At 44.9% G+C, this 20,074-nt stretch overlaps 1 protein-coding gene across 3 annotated transcripts in view; it reads left to right on the top strand.

The window, feature by feature from the left end:
- PSKH1 (protein serine kinase H1) overlaps positions 1 to 20,074 on the top strand; it is a 31,420-nt gene that overhangs the window by 4,326 nt on the left and 7,020 nt on the right. The window lies entirely within an intron of this gene.

Here is a 20,074-nt window from a genome sequence, read left to right as displayed (position 1 = left end):
AGAACAGAACTGGGATGCTTGTGGGTGTCTGGCTGGGGGAACGTTGGCTGTGGTAAGCTGCTGTTTGAGGCTTTGCTGTAGAAACTTGTGCCAGGGTGTTTGAAATGTGGCATGTACATACCCAGTCTGATTCCTGATACAAATCCAAGAGGAGTATGAAAAATAGCTTTGCTGAAAGGCAGGGTTCTGGCAGGCAAGGGGCTCCTGGTTCCTCAGTCTGGAGACATGAGCATTTCAGAAATGGATCTGCATTGTCTTCTTGACAATGAGCTTGGTGTGTGATAAATTGAAGGGTCGAAGCATAGTTTTTGTAGATAACCATGCAAAGAGGACCCTTAGGAGATAATTCTTAGGCAGAAGATGGGTGCCCCTGCCCTCCCAGAGTCCCATCACTCCGGAGAACTTCCTTCTGATCATGGTGGGAGAGCTCAGTGACCAGCCAGCTCCTTCACCAGCACTATTATCAAGTGTAGCACAACCTCACTAGGAATCACACCTATAGAAAGTGGGGATCCAAATTTGCAAGTTGTCTTTCTGTTTATATCCATCACTGTATTAAAAATACTAAAAAATTAAGCTTTTATAACTTCTTTCTTTAATAAGTAGGAGAGTGTTGTTTAGATTCCTGAACACCATGACTTTGAGGTGAATCCCACTGGGAGAGTGTTAATGAGAGGCTAAATTTATGATTCTGAAACGACAGTAAAGTAACTGTCAAAAACCCAGAATAAATTAATGATGTTGTATTTTTAAGTGTGACAGGTATGTTGGCATTTTAATGACGGATGGAAGGAATCCAGCATGTTAAGTTTTTAACATATTAAGCTGCTTTAGGATTGTGGTATTAAAAAAAAAAAAATCAGTCACTCTCCAAAGGGTTATCAAAGGTGTCAGTAAGTCTTTTGTACTTTAAAGCTGTCAGGCCAGCTTGTGTTAATAGCTGGAATATCCAAATTAAATGAAGCAGAGGAATACTGGCATTTGCTTAGGAGGCCACCAAGGAGAGCCCAGATTTGACACCTTTGTGGCTCTTGTTAATTCTTTCCATGAGTGCTCCTTGAAGTCCCTGGTACACAGTGGAGACACAAGTGTGATGGATCATAAACTCCCAAATTTGGCAGGTTTTGGACTAATTATTGTATTACTTCCTTCAGAAACTATTCTATCAGCTGCTTCCTTGAACTCCCAATTTCAGCTGACTTTGGCAGCCTTTGCTTGTTTTGTTAATTTGCTGTGTTAATAGGCTTTGTTAACCAGCTGTGGAGTTTAAGCATGCAGTGGGGTTATCCTGATGCAGAAAGAGATGAATTACCAGCTGCACCATGTAACATCTGTGGGTCACACTGAACAGCAAAGTCCTGGTCACCTTGTAACCAGTAGATCTGCCAGATCTCTGTAGAGAGTGGCCCTCTGTGACCCCAAGAGGTTTCCTGAGCTGGTTTGGGCATGTCATGGTGTCTGCATAATTTGGTGTATTCCCTGTAATGTCTCTGCTCCTCAGCGCATGAGCTTGTGTGTAGTGACACTGAATGTTATGACTCACTCAACTTTGTCACTCGCTATTTTTACTTTTTTGCAGGTTTTTAAATTAAGTTTAGCATGTTACCTAACACAGGTTCTGCCTGTTCTTGTGAAATGGGGTAATCCTGGAGTCTTAGAATCTTAGAAGCAAGAGGTGGGATACTCATGTGACACCCAGTAAAATGGTGCTGATAATACTGAGTTGTTGAGGTTAAAAACAAATCTGAGGAAGCAGTGAGGGATCACAAAATAAATTGTCTGATGTTCAGTGTGGACAAACTTGAGCTGGTCCCATGGGAAGACGGGCAGTTTGAATTTTCTGTAAGTGATGGTGGGCCCTGAAGGTGCTTCTTGCTCTTCAGAAAAAACAATTTGAGGTTAAATACTGCTAAATATCATCTTGATACGTATGATCAAAAGCTAGTTGATACTAGGAGTGAGTGTTGCTGTTGCAGGTGTCCTTGCTGTGCCATGCCCTTGAATATGAAGTGCAGTTCTGCATCCTCTGGATAAAAACACAGAACTGAAAAGCATGTGTAGAAGGGCAGTGTGAATAACCAAAGGTATGGGCTGGCTTACATTTGAAGAACGAGTGAACAGACAGGGGCCCTTCCTCCAAAAAAAATCAACGTTTGAGGGGGGTCTCTGACCAAACTCAGTGCAGCCATAGGCAGTCTGGAGAGAGGGAATTGAGAGCAACGGTTTTGAAGGTTCCCTGGTGTCATTTACTTTGATGTCCACTGATCCTTGTACCAGGAGGGACTTATTTTGAGAAATTTTGTGGATTCATTGCAGCTGGGGCCACTGGATGCTCGTAGGTTGGATGTGCAGAGGTAGCACATGTGCCACAGAGAAAGCATTAGACTGTGTGTTGTGTGCCAGTGCACAAGCCTGAGGCATTTTGCTTGTTATCCCACTACAAATTAGACACTTTAGGGGGGTATTACGGATACTATGTGTGACATGAGTGGTTGTTTTGGAAAGCTGTCAGTGTTTTACTGCTTGGAAAGCAAATATGTGTCAGCCAGCAGCCCGTGTCTGCTGCTGGGATGCTTTCTGTTCCTCCTGAGCCAGGGAAAATGGATGCTTTAATTTACCAGTGTAATTAAGCCCATGCCCCTAAATTGCAGACGTAGCCAGGTATTGGCAGGAGATGCAGTAAAAAGGCTGCTCGTTTTGTGAATAAATTCTAGGAGAAAACAAAGTGAGCCAGAGATTTAGAGGTGTCTGGTGTGCTTCCCACAACCTTGCCAGCATTCTTAAAAGCCACCTCCTGGGCTTTTAAATGCTTCCGAATTTCTGGTGTTCACAGAAAATTGCCCTTTTTTTTTGTGTGTGTGTGTTACACAGGAAGATGTCAGAAATGAGGCTGTTGATAAGTTTGTCAGACTAATGGTAATGACAGGAGCCATAAGTCCTGGTTTCTTTGGAGCAGGAGTGGGCAGAATACTTGAGTGCATTGCAGAAAGTGTCTGCCTTGGATAGATGCAGAAGCAGAGGTTTCATGGGAGCCACTGCTTTTGTTGTCTGTAGTCTGAAGTTTGATGATGTGAAATGGAAGAGGAAATGTTAAAAGAAGCCTGTGAACTGCGGTGCCCAGAGCTGACAGCTTGAGTTCCAGGGGGGAAGGAGGAAGGTGTCTTCAAGCTGCACCAGGTCAGGCAGCAGCAGTGCCCTGGGTTTGCAGAGTCTCAGTGCTCAGTCCTGCTTTTTGAAAGGTCTGGCCTCAAAACCTGGTCAGGGAGGACAAAGCTGTATTGAGAGAGGAATAAAAGCCAAGATGCACGCTGACCTGAGAAGTAGCTCCATGTTCTTGGAAAAACAAGTCATCTCACATCCAGCTAATGTAATTGCTTTCTGCCTGGGACCCTCTTACCCCGGGCTCCTGTTCCTGGAGTGTGAGGTCTGTTTGAAGAGGCCATTAGCAGATCAATAGGAGAGGTCTCCCACAATAGGTTATTCAGGTACTGCTGACGTCACTGCACTGATTATCTCTCCTACCTTCTTCTGTACTTTTTGAACTCCTTGGAGTAATGGCTAGGGTGAGGAATGAAGGAAAGCTGGCTTTGTAACTTAGTATGCTTTCTTTTTTCTGAGCATCCCTGAGTAAAGGTTGGGTGGGCTATTGACACTGCATTGGATGTAGCCTGCTGCAAAGTTATTATCTTTCACCTGTTTTGTTAGAACTTACTGAAAAGAAGGCTTGGCAATATTTTAATTGAAATCTTGGGGATAAAACTGATTTCTGGGGGTCTCTTTGTAACTTAAAAAAGTTGATTGAGGAATAAAGCTGGAATAACATTCACAGTTTCCTTTGAAAGTGCAGAAATGAACATCAGACTATCATTATCCTGCTAGGACAGGATTGCTCTACTTCTGTTTCAAAGCTTCTCCTTCTGTTGAATACCAGTACTTTTATGCTGCTTTTTACACACCTGGGAAAATTGCCTGAAGAAGTGGAAGGTAATACATGTTATGGTTAAATTGGGAAGCTGAGCTAGGGTGTATGAATTGTTCTGGTTTTGCTATCTGATCTGGGCAAATCATTTCCCCTCGTGGTCTGTTTTCCTATTTATAGAACAGAATCAGCTTTTTTGTGGTGTGTTCACAGTGGGTGAGGTTGGTGTGGGCTGCTGTGGGAACATCTCTTAATCAAACACCCTAAAAAGCTTGTTCTAAATAATGGTGCTAGTGGATGCATTGGTAAATGGGGTGTAAGGAGAGACATGTTTGATACACGAAGTTGGGCAGTGCAAGTCTGGAGGAGCTCTGCAAGGGACTGAGCAGCCATGCAGAGACAACAGCTGGCCTGGCTTCCTGCAGTAGTGTTCCAGTGCCTACCACTGAACTTAAAACTACAGGAAGATTTAGGCACAAAGGGACCTCAGGAAGTCTCTGGACCAAACCCCTGTTCTGAGAAGGGCTGAATTTTAAGCTAGGTGAGGTTGCTTAGCACCTTATTCACTCCAGCTGCTGTGAGGGTGGAGATGTCACCACCTCTCTGGGCTCTGTCCTGGGGCAGCCCAGTTCTTGTGGGAACTGTGATTTCTCTTTACATCCAGATAGAATTACCCAGTTGCAGCTGGACAGTCACCACTTGCCTTTTCACTGGGCACCTCTGAGACATCTGGTGGGGTGTCCTCCTCCCTAAGTGCCCTGACAGTGCTGGCAGATGCAGTTAGATCCATTTCTCCAGCTAGCTGAGGTCCTTCTGGATGGTGTTCCTGCCCTCCTGCGTATCAGCAGCTCCTCCAAAGCTTTATCAAAAGCAGCCAAGAAACACATACTAAAAAACTTTAATGGTAAAGAGAGATTTGCAGCTCAAATGCCTCGAGAGCAGAGCCAAAGGAGGGGCCTAACGTGCAGATTGTATGTGCATTGCATTTCTTTTCTCTCCTTGAACATTCAGAACCTTAATGATTTTCCACCTTAGCTTGGAGCTGAAAGCACCAGGTTAAATGCAGGTGTTGAGTAAACTCTGCAGGTCCTCCATGGATAGGTTCAGGCTGGAAGAACACCCTTGAATACAGGAAAACCAAGTTGCTCTAGATGGGTAGCTGAGTGGAGTGGTGTGAATGGTGTTCCCACAATAACTGACTCAACCAATGTAGGTAAAGAAGCAAAACACTTTCTCCCCAAGCAGTTTCTCTGCCTGCAGGTGATAGGAGAAGCAGGAAACATGGAGTGCATTAACAAACAAACTGTGCATGTGCTACCTGACAGACAGCAAGATAAAAATAAAGCCATTTCGAGGCAGCTGATGCATGTTTACAGGATGAGTCCTTACCCAAGTACGTGGGCACGTCTGCAGAGCGTTTTCAAAGTATTCTTGTAATTGTCCTCGTTGTGGAGGACTTTTAATCCCTCAAATCCCTTGTGACACATGATGAAGGAGACAGGTGACAGGCTTGTCAAATTTTAATATTAATTTCCTGCTTTTATTCAACTTTTTGAGAGCGAATGGGGTGGAACTTGAGCCCAGACTGCTTCTGACTCAGTTGGGAGCTGGTTGCTGAATCCCCCGTCCAGCTCCAAAGGGACTGATCAGTCATTGTATTATAATAACTGTGGTTGGATTTCCTATCAAATGACAAACTTATTCTAAAAAAGGCACAAGCAATAAAAAGAAACTGCAATTATTCTTGGTAACCTCCCTCCCCTAAAAGTTGCAGATGGAAATGTGAAGTGGCAACTCAACTTTCTATTTTGCATACTTGTATTTTAGTGGAGAAGCTGATTTCCTGTAGGAGAGGGAAAAAATTATACTTGCATATCACAGAAAATCTCTCCATAATCCTTATTGCCTTGCAGGAGAGTTCAGTCAGTGTAGGACAAGTATTCTGAAAGTTTGGATGTGGCTTTTTAAAGAGCAGTAGGTTTTGCATTGATGCTATGACAGGTCTGGCTGGCTGCCAGTCCTGGAATGACTCCTGTGTGCTTGCACTTTGGGTCACTTAAAATTAATTACATATGACTATGTAATTAAAAAAAAAACACAGTCTTTTGTTGTTTTGATGACAAAAGTATAACCACTTTGTAAAAAATACCAGTTTGGAAAAAAATCAAGTGTTCCATAGCATATGAGCTTTATTTTCTATTTTATACTCTGTTTACCCCAGAAATGTGTCCAGGTTTTTTCCTGCAGTACATACTTATATATTACCAAGTTTTGTGTAACGTGTTATCTGCTAATTAAAGTGGTTATAGGGTAGAAACTGCCCTGAATGAGGGAAAACTCTGCTCTGGTTATCTTCTCCTAGTATATCTCCTGTTTAAGATGGGCTGTAAGGCAGCCTGGCTTCTTCAAGTTTGGGCTGGAGTATGTCTTTGGGAAAACACTCAAAGCAGATTTAAAATATAGCCAGTAACAGAGAATCACCAGTGACCTCTAATGCTCCCTTGGTCTTGTATATTTTTTTTTAATACAGGAGAAAAAGTCATGTGTGTGCAAGAGGCCAGGAGAGCTGGTAGGTGCCTCCCATTTATGGAAGATTTGCCTTTGCACGGTGTCCTCTGCTGCCCTTTGCTCTAAGAGGAGCTCATTGCAAAGCCACCTTATTCTTCTGGAAGTTCTCCATGGGGTCAGTGCCTGGGAGGGTCTGGATGCAGCAGAATCCCTCACTCAAGAAGACCCTGACTGGCCACACTGGCTCATGGTGTTGCCCTCCCTGGCTGTGCCAGATGGTCTTCAGACCCATTAGATGTTTTTGCCAGACACAGTCATCACCTTGGCCTCTGATCTCTGTGCCAGAAGAGAGAAGAGACTCCAAACCATCAGGGTGGCCAATTTTCCAGTCTTCCCCCTGAAGTTTTGAGTGTCCCAAGCTGTTGACTACAGTATAACGAGGAAAACAGGGACAGGGCAGCTGAAGGCAAGGTTTTAAACCACATTTGCAGTACTCGTTTGCATGAGCATACAAGTCTCTGGGACCATATTTTAGCCTTCTTGGGGAAAGAAAGAGCTTTTTACATGCAGCAGCTGCTGTTTTTTCCCTGTGAGCCACATTAGGTGGTAGAAGCATTTTACAGTAGTCCTGTTGTTAGACCAATGCAGGCATTTTTATTTTATTTTTTTCTAAAAATTAGAGTTGGGTTTGATTTTTTTTTTTTTTTTTCCCCCCCGTGTAGGGAAGAATTTTATTATTTTTTTTTAATATAAATTGCTGAGGCCTTTGCCTGGGAAAAAAAAAAAAAGTAAGAAAACATCCATTTACAGAGGAATGTGCTTTTGCGTTTCCTACGGCTGTGAGAAAGCGGCGATTTTTAAGTAGCACAACAAGAGTGTTGGCGGAGCTGCAGCCGGGGCTCTGCTGAAAAGGGCACTGTGCTCTGCTTTGAAGAGCTCAGGCACTCCAACAGGATGAAAGCGCCTCTCGGAGCCGGGCAGGGAACACGGAGGCCAGCCCAGTAAATGCACTTCTCTTGGCTTCTGCTCTTCCTTTGCTTTTAACGCGGCGGCTCGGCGGGTGTGAGGGCACAGGTGGGGTTGTGTTGCTCCGTCGCCGGGAGCTGAAGTGTTTGTCCAGCTCTCTCCCGCTGCAGGAGTGTCTTTGGAAACCCAGTGACCGCAGTTAGAAACCTGGAAAACCGTCCGGCTGCCCGCGGGTGTCAGTGACCGTGCTCCTGCAGAACTTCGGCGTGTTGTGTTGGTAAACACTTCGTGTGCACCTAAAGAAACACCTTTTCCCGGTGAAAGGGCTTTGAAACCAGCGAGCGCGTTTAAAAATCAATTCCCCCTCGCTTTGGCTGCTTCTTGAGGTACTTTTTGAAGGTTGTTTCCTCCGATGGAATTGGTGTGTCAGGAGGACCTTTTTCAGTTACTCCATTTTGCCTTTTTACTGTTTACTTCAGCTTATGTTGCAGTGAGGATAACCCCAAATCCTAGGGCAGGATAAGCAAGGGGAAGCAAGGAGAGGGGGGGCATCTTTCTCTTCATGCATCTGTCAGTTCTATACCACTGCAGTCTGCAACACTCAACCTTAGCAGTTTATATTTCACCCTTTCATAAGGGCAGGATGGAAACTGCTGAACTTCAAAGCCCCTAGAAACAAAGCAAGCAAGAAAGGAATCTCCATGGAGAAGAGGAATGTGGGTTTTTTCCCAGTAATTTCCTTCACAGCCCTTTTTCCTTAGGACTGCTGTCCATACCAGTAGCACCTGCAGGGTGAGGGGCAGCAGCTGAGCATTTTGGTTAAGGTTTTTGGGTGAATGACTGGGTTTGGGGAAGTGGTGCACAGTGTATGGCACATAATATAAGGATGGAAGGCAGGAGCCACATCTGAGGGAAAGGGACGTGTAATAGTGCTGGGATTTGACATATATTTTCATTTCTTCATCTGTGGGCCCTATAAAATCCTGTTAATGGTGGAATAGTATTTCTGCAGAATTATGGATGTAGGGATAAAGGGACATTGGGAGGGTAGAAAAAGAATATTAAGCTCCCTCTATACAGAATACACATTATTAACAGAAAGGATTTGAGCTATCAGCTACCATTGGTGCCTTTGACTCCTTTACATTTCCCTAAAAATAACCTAGGCCATTTCCTCTTTTCCCTGTGGCTGGTTTAATCCTAGAGGCACAAGGAGCACTGACAGGCACCTTTAGAACATTTTTAAAGTGAGGTTTCAAGCCGGTGCTGTCAAAGTGTTGCACTCTGGAAAAAAAATACAGTGTCTTCCTAACTCCCCCCAGAGCCCCCAGGCTGAGGCTTTGAGGTTTTGCAGAGCTGGCACCTGGCTGTGGTTCCAGCTGCTGTCCCTGCTGCAGGTTGAAAGCCATTTTATTTAATCAAAGCTGAGCTCTGCAGAGAAGGGCTGTGAACATGCACCTTGCTGCAAATCACTCTGTGGCCTGCAGTTGACCCTGCCTTAGAGTGAAGCTGCTGGACCTGATGTGTTTGGAACAATGTGGTGTTGAAAGATGTCTCAGATTTCCTCTGACTGGAATTTGGGACCTCCCTAGCAGTTGCAGTGTGCCCCTGCCCTGGGATGCGATGAAGGAGGAGTTAAACAGCCCATGTGGCATAGGTAGGAAGTCAAGGTTTTGATTTCAGATAGTCCAAATCTCATTTCAGCTGCAAAAGCTGTTTTGGGGGAATTCTGTTGGTGCTGAGCTGGAGAGCGCAAAAGGTGCTCCCTAAACCTGGAATTTTTCTTGGCAGTCTCTTTACCTAATCCCTGAAATCCCTAAATCTTATGAGATTGCAATTGAGGCATTGAGGCTGCAGGCACAGGGAACTGGGTTTGCTGTTTGGAGCTGGAAGGGGTGGCTCAAACCAGCACTGGTGCATCCAAGTTCTCTGGTTTGGAGCACGAGCTGCTGCTTCTGTCTCCGCTCTCACCACCCTCCTGCTTCGCCCTCCTGCTGCCCCGAGTGAGTGACAAGGTAGAAATCCCAGGCATGCTTTCCAATACCTCTGTTATTTTAAATGGATGTTGTTATGGATTTTCCTGAAAGCTGAGCTTTCACTAATACACTGGATTAGTGCTGATTGGTGGCATGGGAGCCATGTGCACAAGTGGAGGAGAGGCAGAACGTTCTGGTGGTGACTGTTAAGAGATAACCTGCTGTTTGTGCAGGGGACACCTGAGGGCTGGTGTGGACCTGTGCCTGGCTGTGTGTCTGTAGCTTGTGAACTTCCATCAGCACAATACACCCTACACATCCAGTGCACCAGCACTTCAGGCACTTCGAGCGATTAACCAAAGAGTTTCATTTTGTGCCTCACAAAAGGTAGAACTGAGCTTTCTGGTTAAAGTATTTGTGTGCTTCCTACCTTTGCCTGTGTCTGAGGAGTAATTTCTAAGGGATTTTTTCACAGTCTGATCACTTTGAGAATAATTATGTAGCTTAAATGTGAGAAAGGTTTCTTGTTACAGCTGGGATGACTCAAAAGACTTTATCTACTGTTATATCAGCTGCTGATAGGAGTACCTGGGTTACAGTTTCTTACCTCTTTACACTTAATCCTTTATTTTTTTTTTTCACTTGCTTTTAGCTTTACAGGTTTCAGGGATTCTTGGTGACGTTCTAAGCTACTATTTTGCTCCAGAGACTGATATTGCAAAATTAAGGAAAACTAGCTTGAGCCTTGGATGAGAATGTAAAATAATTTAGTGGCAAACTCCTCTTCCAAAGTTCAAAGGAGTTCCCGTACCTCGAACGTTTGGCACAGGGGCTTGGCAAGGATGGATCTGGTATTGGAGGGACCTTTAGTTGTTTCATGAACATGTTCCCTGGTCTCTGAAAACTCCCTGTTTGCAAATGTGCTGTAGCCTGGCTTTGGGAACCTTCTGTGTGCACTGAGGATGTGCCAGGCACATGGAGCTCCTGAGCAGTCAGTATGGGTAAATCTAACGAGCAAGTGGGATCTTAAGATTTGTTCTTAACAAACAGAATCACCCAAGTGAATTACCCAAGTCTGCTGGCAAAGGAGAGGCAGGGTTTGAAGCCTTCCTCATCTTCTGGAAGCAGGGGGCCTTCTCCTCTGCCTGGCTTTGGGCAAGCAGTGTTGCCTCACACGTCCTCTGCATGAGCTGGTGTCTTCTGTGTCAAGAGGTGAGAAGTTCTGTGGGAGAAGGGTTGGCACCAGGAAAGCTGTGCTGCTCCACTTACTGTTACAGATAATTTTGTCCTCATTTGCCCTTCATACCAAGCAAAAATTCTGTTGCCTAGAAGTGAGGAAAATAATGTTCCCAGTCATCCTGGGGACAGAAGCCAGCAGGCAGGTTCTGCTGTGTGGAGCTTTCAAAATCTGCCACAAGGAGAGCGTGGGGACCAAATTTTGTGTTTCCCCAACCCCACTGTGTTAAAATTGTCATTTACTTGCTGGTGGCTCATCAGTAAAGTAGAACACATAGTGATGGTGGTTCTCTAGAAATTGCCAAAGGTCCAGAGGTATTTCAGGGTTTATTGACCAACCCAGGTGAGGGGAGCAGAGGTTTTTTCATTATATTTGCAGATGACATGGAATTGGAAGGGTTGCAAAGTGCATTGAGTTCAAGATAGCCCTAACAAATTTGAGCAGTTCAATAGCAGGTGTATTTAAAAAAAAAAAAAAAAAAGAGCAAGTTAGTACACACAAATAGGTGAAGAGCAGAAGATTAGGAGGTGTTGGATTCTCAGGAAAGGATCTATCTATGAATCACAAACTGTTATGTGAGGGCAGTATCGTACTTGTGGGAAAAGATGAACATACTGAGGTGTATGAGCAGGAAAACAGACAGCGTGTGGTGTGATCCTGCTGCGTTCAGGGGCTGGTTCTGCATGCCAAGCTGAAGCTCTTGACACTTCTGGGCAGCAGACTCCAAAAACACCACGGGCCAAGTGGAGAGACTTGACAGAAGATCAACAAAAACAATCGTGAGTCGAAAAAACCACAGTCTCCGGAAGCCTGAAACATTTTTGGCTGTTTGGCCTGGAGAATGTGTTGTCATAGCAGTTTGCAAATATGCAAAAGGCTGCTTCAAAGGGGAAAAGGAATAATCTCTTTCCCAGATTATGTCAAACCAGAGCCTTAAATGGCACTTAGAAAGATTCACTCTGGACCTTTTACAACACTAGTGTCTCCTGCTCCTAAAAAATGTGTACCCAGGGGGTTGCTGAAGCTGTCTTGCAGAACAAGTGAGGCAGTCATCTGTCAGGAGTGATGCATCTGCAGTGGATCCTTTGGGGACCCTGGGATGGATTGCATGATCCCTGGATGTCTGTTACAGCCCCGTTTTCACCCTGATTTCCCAAGGAAGCAGAGTTTGTGGAACTGTGCTGTCTGTCTTTCAGTTTTCCAGAATTAACTGTTTAAATTCTAAGGTCAGTGTCAGCCCAGTCTGAGCAATGTGGAGGACTCAAAGGCCTGATGTTTCTATGAATTTTATGGAAGTTGGTGGCTCAGTGGGAGAGAGAACTAAAGCACATCCTTTGCTGCAGGAAAGATAATTGAATATCGGTCAAAATTTACCCAGAACTGATCAGCACATGCTTGTTCCTGAACCACTGATGGAACACTTAACCCTGTTAAACATGTGGGATGGAGCCTGGACTGGGATACATGTCAGAAGGAGGGATGTGCTGCTGCCATGAAGGGGAGATGACAGTGCTGGCTGGGGACAGGGTGGAGAAGCACTCGAGTCAAAGAAACCTTGGTTACAAGAGACCTTTGGAGGGCTCTAATCCCATTCAGCTTGAACAGGACTGTTGCCAGTACTGATCATGTTGGCTGTGACTTTGTCTTCCTGAATCTTAAAAGTCTTCAAGGATGGACATCCCCCACCTCTTCAGTGACCTTTTCCAGGGCTGCACTACCCTTCCCTGGTATTTCCTGATACAGACCTTCCAAGGCACAGTTTCTCCATGTTGCCCCTTTTTTGGACCTGCTATATGGTGGCTCTGTAATCCTTGTAACTATTTCTAAGTAAATGTAATATGCTATTAGATTGTCCTTAGACTTCTCTTTGCCAGACTGGGCAAGTCCAGCTCCTTCCAGCCCTTCTTGGAGGCTGTGTGTCAGGGATCCCTGGCTATCTTGGCAGCCCTCACCTGGATTTTCTCTGCAGCCTTTTTTAACCTGGGGGTGGCCAAGCTTGACAATAGTTAGTATGATTTCACATAGCAAACTGAAATATTTTTATGTTGTTTTGGAAAGAAAATTACCCCAACAATGTAGGAAAGAACAGGGGAAAAAAAATCACACTGGTATAAGACTGTAGTTGTAGAATCAGGAATGTGTAAATTAGGGATGTTTGATTTGTTCTTGCTACTTTAGGTTTTCCTTCTTGTGTATATGCAGGTTGGTGCAGTGTCAATGACATACTTTGTTATTCAGCAGGATCTCTGTCTCCATCACTTAATAGTTGGGATGATGAAAGAAATTTGAGAAGAGAATAAGGAGAAATGTGTTGGAATGGGATCCAGAACAGTTGTCCTGCTCTGGATTCTGACAGAAACATCCCAAATAGTGCCGGGAAAGACAACTGTAAACCAGTCACCCAGGACTGAACTGTGGTAAACCAAGCACTGCTTATAGTGTCTCCTGATGTGTGCTTCAAAATGGGTTATATCCACCTTGCCTACCCAAAGCAGTGCTTTCTGGGAGAGAAACAGGAATGGCATTAGACTGGGCCATGCTGGCCTAACTTGGGAAGAACTTAGATACCCTAAACCTGGGCTTTCAGGAAGTGCTCAGATGAAAGAAGGGGCATTTCACCTCTTCTGACCCATACCGGGGTTGGATTATGATTAAAACTGAAAGAGAGACTAAGGAAGAAAGTAGTCTAGCCAGGCAGTGGGGCAACTGGAGCCTGGACACTGCTGATGTTTGAGGCACAGCTTCTCATCTCGATCCTTGTGGGTCCCTTCCAACTCAGGATATTCTGTGATTAACTTGTGTGCTGTGTTTGGGCTCGAGGAGGTTAAAGGAGCTGTCTGGAGCAGCAGAGGAGAGCTGGTGCCTGCCAGAGCACAGTTGAACTGGCAGCTAAGACTGTCTTAGGATTTACTCCCCCTTGTTCATTCCCTTGTAAGCACCCAGGGCTTGTGCACCGACAGCTTGGAGCTTGCAGGACGGGGGGGTGTGTACGTGGGGGGTTGTAAGCTTATCTGTTCATCCTCCCACCACTGCACTGATCAGCGTGATGAAAGATACTCTTCCTCCCTGGGGAAGACTTTTTCCTCCTGTCAGGAGCTACTATTTCTTAATTAAACTGTTACTCTGAATTTGTGCGTGGAAACACGTATTGACTGCAGCTGCAGTTCACAGCCAATACTCGCTTAAGGCAGTGGCTCAGAGTGAGAGAACATCATTCAGCTCAAGTTTGAGTTTTCTGAGAATAAAAGCTCCGAAGATGTCAGGATACCCAGATGTCAGGAACAGTTTGGGAAAGGTATTTCCCAGTTTGGTTACTGAAAATACTGCTGTGAACTGGTGCTACAGCAATACCTTTGGAAATTTCTGACTCCTTCCCTGTTTTGATGGCAATCTCCAGCAGTGTATACTTGGTGATCTCATCTTTTCACCTGCATTCTTCCAAGTCCAGGTCTCTTGACCCTGAGCTTCCTCAATATGCAATTTCTCAGTCAGGGTAGTGGTTAAAGTCCCCTATGTGTGACTGTAACTTGCTGACACATTTTTAAGAGACGTGAAGTGAGCCAAGCTAGAATATGGTATTACCCCATTTTAACAGCTATTCCCTAGGCATTGCACTTAGAAGAGCCACCTTCTAAGTGGAGGTGGGAGAGAAAAGCTTTGTGCTTATTGTTTTTGTAGCTGCTGTAATTTTAGTGCATGGTTCCAGCTGAATACTCAGTGCCTGTACAGGGAGAATGGGCTGGCTATTTCCATTCGAAAAGCTGGGTTATAGAAGTTCACAGCACCAGATGGCTGCGCATACTTATAATGCTCTGGATTATTAAAGGGCTGTTGTATTTTCCTCTTTCATCCTTCCTTTATTCCTCCTCCCCACATCAACAAATTAATGCTGAATGCTCGTGAGTCTGTCCTGCGTGGACTTTGGCACATTACATCTTTTCATTGGAAACTTTTTGTTCCAGCTCTTTTGAACTGCTTGGTTTTGATCACCTCTTTGCAACTGCTCCGGGGCTGAGTGATGCCCGGGAGAGTGCAAGCCTGGTGTTACCAGAGCCCCAGCACAGTCCTAGGCTGGTTTGCCACATCACGTCTCAGTTGCTGTCCCCAAGGCGCTCCTTTGGAGTTGACCCTTCCCGTTTTCTGAAGTCATGTGGGAATCCCCTAGACAAAACTGCTGTGTTAGCATGAATGGGTGAAGGATGCAATGCAAAGAATTTTTGGGGACCTTCACAGAATCATTAGGGTTGAAAAAGACCTCTAAGATCATCCAGTTAGTTTCTTTTTCCTCTTCATGTCATTTGTCTACCACCATGAACGTCAGAATTTTAAAGTGCAGCTACTCTGAAAAGTTATAGAAGCTGGAGAGGTGTGCTCTGCCCCCAGCACCATACCTGTGTGTTAGATTGAGTCATTTTTGGGAGAAGAAAATAAATTGAAAGAAAAAAGCCTTTGCTGTTTGTATTTATGATACAGGCTGAAAGAGCTGGGGCTGTTCAGCCTGAAAGAGGAAAAACTGGGGAAACCTTGGAGCTCCTTCCAGTACCTAAGCAGGCTCCAGGAGAGCTGGACAAGGACTTCTGACAAGGGCCTGGAGTGACAGGGCAAGGGGGAATGGCTTCACACTGACAGAGGACCAAGTTAGATTGGATATGAGCGTATCTGGGGGTATGAGTGGGTATTTGGGGGAAGCTGCATTGCTGAGATATAGAGACTTCCAAATCTGATGTAAAGGAAATACTTAGGGGGGGTGGAACAAAGTAACTTAGAAACCTGAATGTAATAGAAATATTTTGAAGAACTAGTATCTGACAAGACAATGCATCATAAACCTCTGCATCGTGTATTTTCAGGTAAAAACAAGTGAAAGAAAGCCGGCATAAAACACCTGTTGAGTTGTTTGCAGTGCAGGTTTTGGTGACCGCTCAACAGCAGCTCCCGTCGCAGGCAGAGTAAAATTCAGGGGCTCTGCTCTGGTGTCCAAACTCGGCCCTGAGAGCTGCTCTGCCTCCAGAGTGTTGGCTCCCACCCCAGTGTGGTGCAGTTGGCTGAGAAGATCCACGCTGGGTAACTAACGGGGGGCAGCCTTTGGTTTGCGACACGTGTCGGGAGCTCCCTGCGGCGCCGCCGGGCCCGCGCTCGCGTCAGCCACGAGGGGAGAGAGGTGGGTTGGTTGTTCAGACCCGAGAACAACGTGTTGTTTGTTCCCCACACGCCGGCGTGGACGGCACCTCGCCTCAGTAGCTTTTATGCTGATGTGAATAACAAGCAGGGGTGGTGATGGGATTTAATCACAGAGAGCCGAGCGCCGCACGCAATCACACAGCCTAAGTGACACTCATAGGAGGATCTCTTTCTTTTCCTCCTCCTCCAGGCTCCGAGCCCGAGTCTGAATAAAACATAGCACACTTGAGAGCTCTTTAAAGCATTGTAAGGGAGGCTGCTTTCCCCTGAGTTTGTTGTCTAGCAGGGCCGAAGTTGCAGATGGGCGATGCGCCCTGTGTTTTATGGAGCTCAGAAGTTCAGGAGATGCTTTTGTAGGGAATGCTGGTGCACCTCAGAAGCATTAGCTGGCATTCCTGAGGGACCAGAGCTACAGATCACCACTGTGGGAGTTTCTCCCATTGTCATTACGGCTGTAAGACAGGCTTTGGTGGGGGTTTCATGCCTGGTTGAAGTGTTGCTAATCCTGGACTCGGTGCCAGTCGCTCGCTTGGGCTGATGTAGCTGCTTCTGCAGCCGTTTGGTGAGTCATGCCAAGGTATGGCTGGGCTGAAAACCCCAGCTGAAAAATTAACCAGAACGCCCTGATTTGGCTCACTTTGTTTGCACAAACCAAACTGTCCATGCTGGCACAACTGGGAGTGCAGCCTCAAAGTGGGAATGACAACAGAAATGGCACGTTTGTGTTCTGTGGCGTGGAGTGTTGCTGCTGACAGTGATAAGGGCACCATGTGAAGGGAGTTCCCTCTGACCACGTGGGTGTGTTGAGCCCAGTCTATTTGTTAGGCAGGCTCACTCCCACTAAATCTATTTTGTCTTGTAAAGCTTCCAGGTAGCTGTCTGATGGTTTTCTGTTAGGGGAGCCTGGCAGGAACCTGTGTGCTGCTGGAAGGCTTCTCAGCCTCTCAGGTGCTTTGAGGCTTCTCCAACACTCCATCAGACTCATCCCAAGAATCAGTGGGACTGGGATACTGTGTTTTTGGCCTAAGAGCGATTATTTGCAGCTGCGATAACATACTTTGTGCTTCATGTTTTTGTAAAGGCTGACTGGCAAGGGAGATCCAGGCCTTTGCACTTCTGGGTGTCCCTCACCTTCCCCATCTTTAGTGCTCATGTCAGTTCTCCTGAAAACAACACGTAACTTGGGTAGGAAGCAGTAAATCAATATGTATTTTTCCTTCAGTGGGTACTGTCAAGACTAAAAACAAAGCTTGGAAGTCAGATGATTGTTTCTTCCTTTATTTGCACACAACTTGGCTTAGGTCTTGCTAAGTTAAACCTGCTGTTTTGCCAACTGATGCAAGGTTTCTAGAGAGTGGATACATTTCTCCAGGGACTGGGGTTGAAAATTGCTTCTTTAGAATGTAGCCTTACCTATTTTTAAGGAAAAAGCTTCAGTGAAATAAAAAAGATGCATGTGGTGCAGCAAATCAAACCTCTGGCTGCATAAACAGATCAATAAACTGATTTGTGTTTGCTGACCAGAAGAAAAATCTAATTGCAGGTACTCCATATTCAACATTTGTGGTAAACTAGAGTAATTGGAATAATGAGAAATCCAATGTGCTTTTGTTTGGAGTTTATTCTTCTTTAGGATTCATTAAACTGGATGGGCCTCTCAGGGCTCGGGCTGGTTATGTATCACCATTCCTAGCTCTTCAGACTTTATGGGTTTCTTCAGATTCATCATATTCAAATTCATCATATTTGCTGTCTTTTAATAAGACTTGAAAAGATTGAAGCAATGTTGTTCCTGGTGTTTAGAGGCTCGTTTCACTGGCAGGAATGTCAGTTGACTGAAGTTTGAATGCATCTGAATGGCAGAATAGCTCTTGGGTTGCCTCAAATTCCAGGTCTGTGCAATTACTAACACTTGCAAGAGGAAATAATGCTTTCCTACATGTCCTGAAGATGTATTTCCAAGTACTGTTGTGTCAGTCCTCAAGTATTTTTCATGTGAGTGCATCTCTTGCATCTCTTTGCTTTCAGATTAGAAAAGGATGGAGATCCTGGCATTTCTGTGAGGGATGGTATTCAGAAAGGTAAAACCTTTAAGAGAAAGAGGGGAAGAAATACTCCAGGAAGAACAATGAGGTTGGAGTTGTGTGAATGTGTTTTCTCCATCTGAGTGGGACAAAAGCTCTGTCAGGGTATCCTAAGTAGTTTCAATTGCCAGTAACAGAAATGAAGATGGTAGTAAAGAGTTCTTAAGAAGTTACTGCACAGAGAGTAGAATTGTCACCTGTGTCTGCTGTCACTTTGAGTTCAAGTCAGTAAATTGGACAGAGTATCATTAGCTTGGAAGTCTCATTAGGATTGTTTGGAGAGTGGAAAATGAGTCCTCTGTGAAGGAAACAGAACGGGGTGGGCTCTGGCTGCTGGGAGGAGGAGAAGGAAAGAAAGGATTGGAGGTTGATGGGGTGTAACCAGGTAATGATGACTTTGTGATTTTAACTGAATGAATAGCTGAAAATGATCCATTAAAAAAAAAGCTACAGAAATATAGGAGTTTTTGAAGGCAAGCTTGGAAAAGTGGAGGCAAAACCTCTTGCTGCTGGGTTTCATTTGCATCTGTCCATCAAGAACAGAGAGCCCAAAGGTCTGTAACTGGAGATCCCGAGTGTGAAGGGAAGGTGATGTGTTGCCAGTTGACATATGGTACCACCTGGGATTAGCTGAGATTATGCCAATGAAGACTAAACTCTGCGAGTTGATTCCCTTCACTGTTATTTAACAAAATGAAGTACCTTATCCTAAATTTTTTTGTTAACTGATTTAGTTCTTGAAATGTGGAGGGGAGTGGATTTTGGATGTGGTTTCAAAGTGCAGAAGTGGTGTCTGATCTACAGAACAAGGCTGTGCTTCCTTCCTGAACTCTCTGGAGCATTTCCATTTCTATCTTGAATACATTCAGGAACATTTTTAGTTTTTTTTTATTCATGTAGCGGTATTTTCTTTATATCAAGTAGTTCCTATCATTTTCACTCTCTTCTCTTGCATAGTTACTGCCAGTGATCATATATCCCACTTCAGCTGAGTAAGCCAGACTGTTTTAGTCATTGTAAAATAAGACTGTGTGTACCCTGATCCCCCTGGCAGCCGGTTCCTCAGTTAGAGCCCAAGTTCACCTTTCCTGGCCATGGGCTGGGAGCAGTGCTGTAACTCTCAGACCATCCTCCTTTTCATTATAAAATCCTCCCAGGGACCTGCTCTCTTGCTGGTGTCTTTGAGTCTTTTGAAAGCAAAACCTGCTTTCGGTAGCAATGAATTGCAAACCTCAAAAAAATCAGGCTGTACCTTTTTTAGACCAATTGCACAAGAAAAAGGCTTTATATCTGGCTGTGCAGTTGGTGGAACCTGAATTTTAAAATAGCTGGGTGCTTTTCTTACCTCACCCAAGGAAGAGAAGAATGAGAGACACGGTGTTTTCACTCAGTTACATGTATGTGTTTGTACAGGATCACCATCACTGTATCAAAATCTTCATTGCAGGAATCTGCTCAGGCTTTTTCTTAATGCTGCTTGAGATGTCAGCTCCGTGGACTTTAAAAATTCAGGATTGGTGGTTTCGGGAGGGGTGAGACCCACACAACACCCTGTGGTTGCAGAAACCTGCCCTTGCCCAGCTCATTTCACCACTTGGGGGTTTCTGGTGGCCATGCTGCCTCCTCCTCTCCACCCTTACAGTTCATTTTGCCACGTTTTTCTGCCTACCTTTGTCCACAGCCCAGCCTTAACCTCATGCTGAAGGAAATGTTCTCACTTCCCGCCTTAGTGTGAATATAGTATTTTTTTTAGAAATTAAACAATTCCAGCATGTGTGGCTGTAGGTGTTTGACTCATAAGTTGTTGTGGCCATTCTTGGGTGTGCTGGGAGGATATTTATTATATCTAATTAATTATTTTGGGCTTGTTCCTTTAAAACTAGCATTTTGTAAAAAAAAAAAATTCCTTCCTCTTTCTTTGGTAAAAATTCCTGAAAATGTCTTATATCAAACATTTCTATATATTTAGAACATTTTATGGGATTAGTTCCAGCTGGGCTGAAATGCCATTCTAGGGTTGACCAGTAGCAACATCTAAATTTCCATGTGGGAGTGAGACCAAGTTCCACAGCAGAAAATTCTCCCTAGGTTTGGTTCCAGGGATTGGTGCAGAGGTCAGTGCTTGCTCCCTGGATGTGTGCCTTAAGATGGAGACTGAGAAGAGCCCCAGGGGGTTGGTGTCAGGATCCATCCTCTGAGTGAT

The sequence above is a fragment of the Pseudopipra pipra genome, chromosome 14, assembly GCF_036250125.1.
Source record: "Pseudopipra pipra isolate bDixPip1 chromosome 14, bDixPip1.hap1, whole genome shotgun sequence".
Classification (NCBI taxonomy): Eukaryota; Metazoa; Chordata; class Aves; order Passeriformes; family Pipridae; genus Pseudopipra; species Pseudopipra pipra.
The sequence above is the reverse complement of the archived record's forward strand: the minus strand, read 5'-3'. Positions and strand labels throughout refer to the sequence as shown.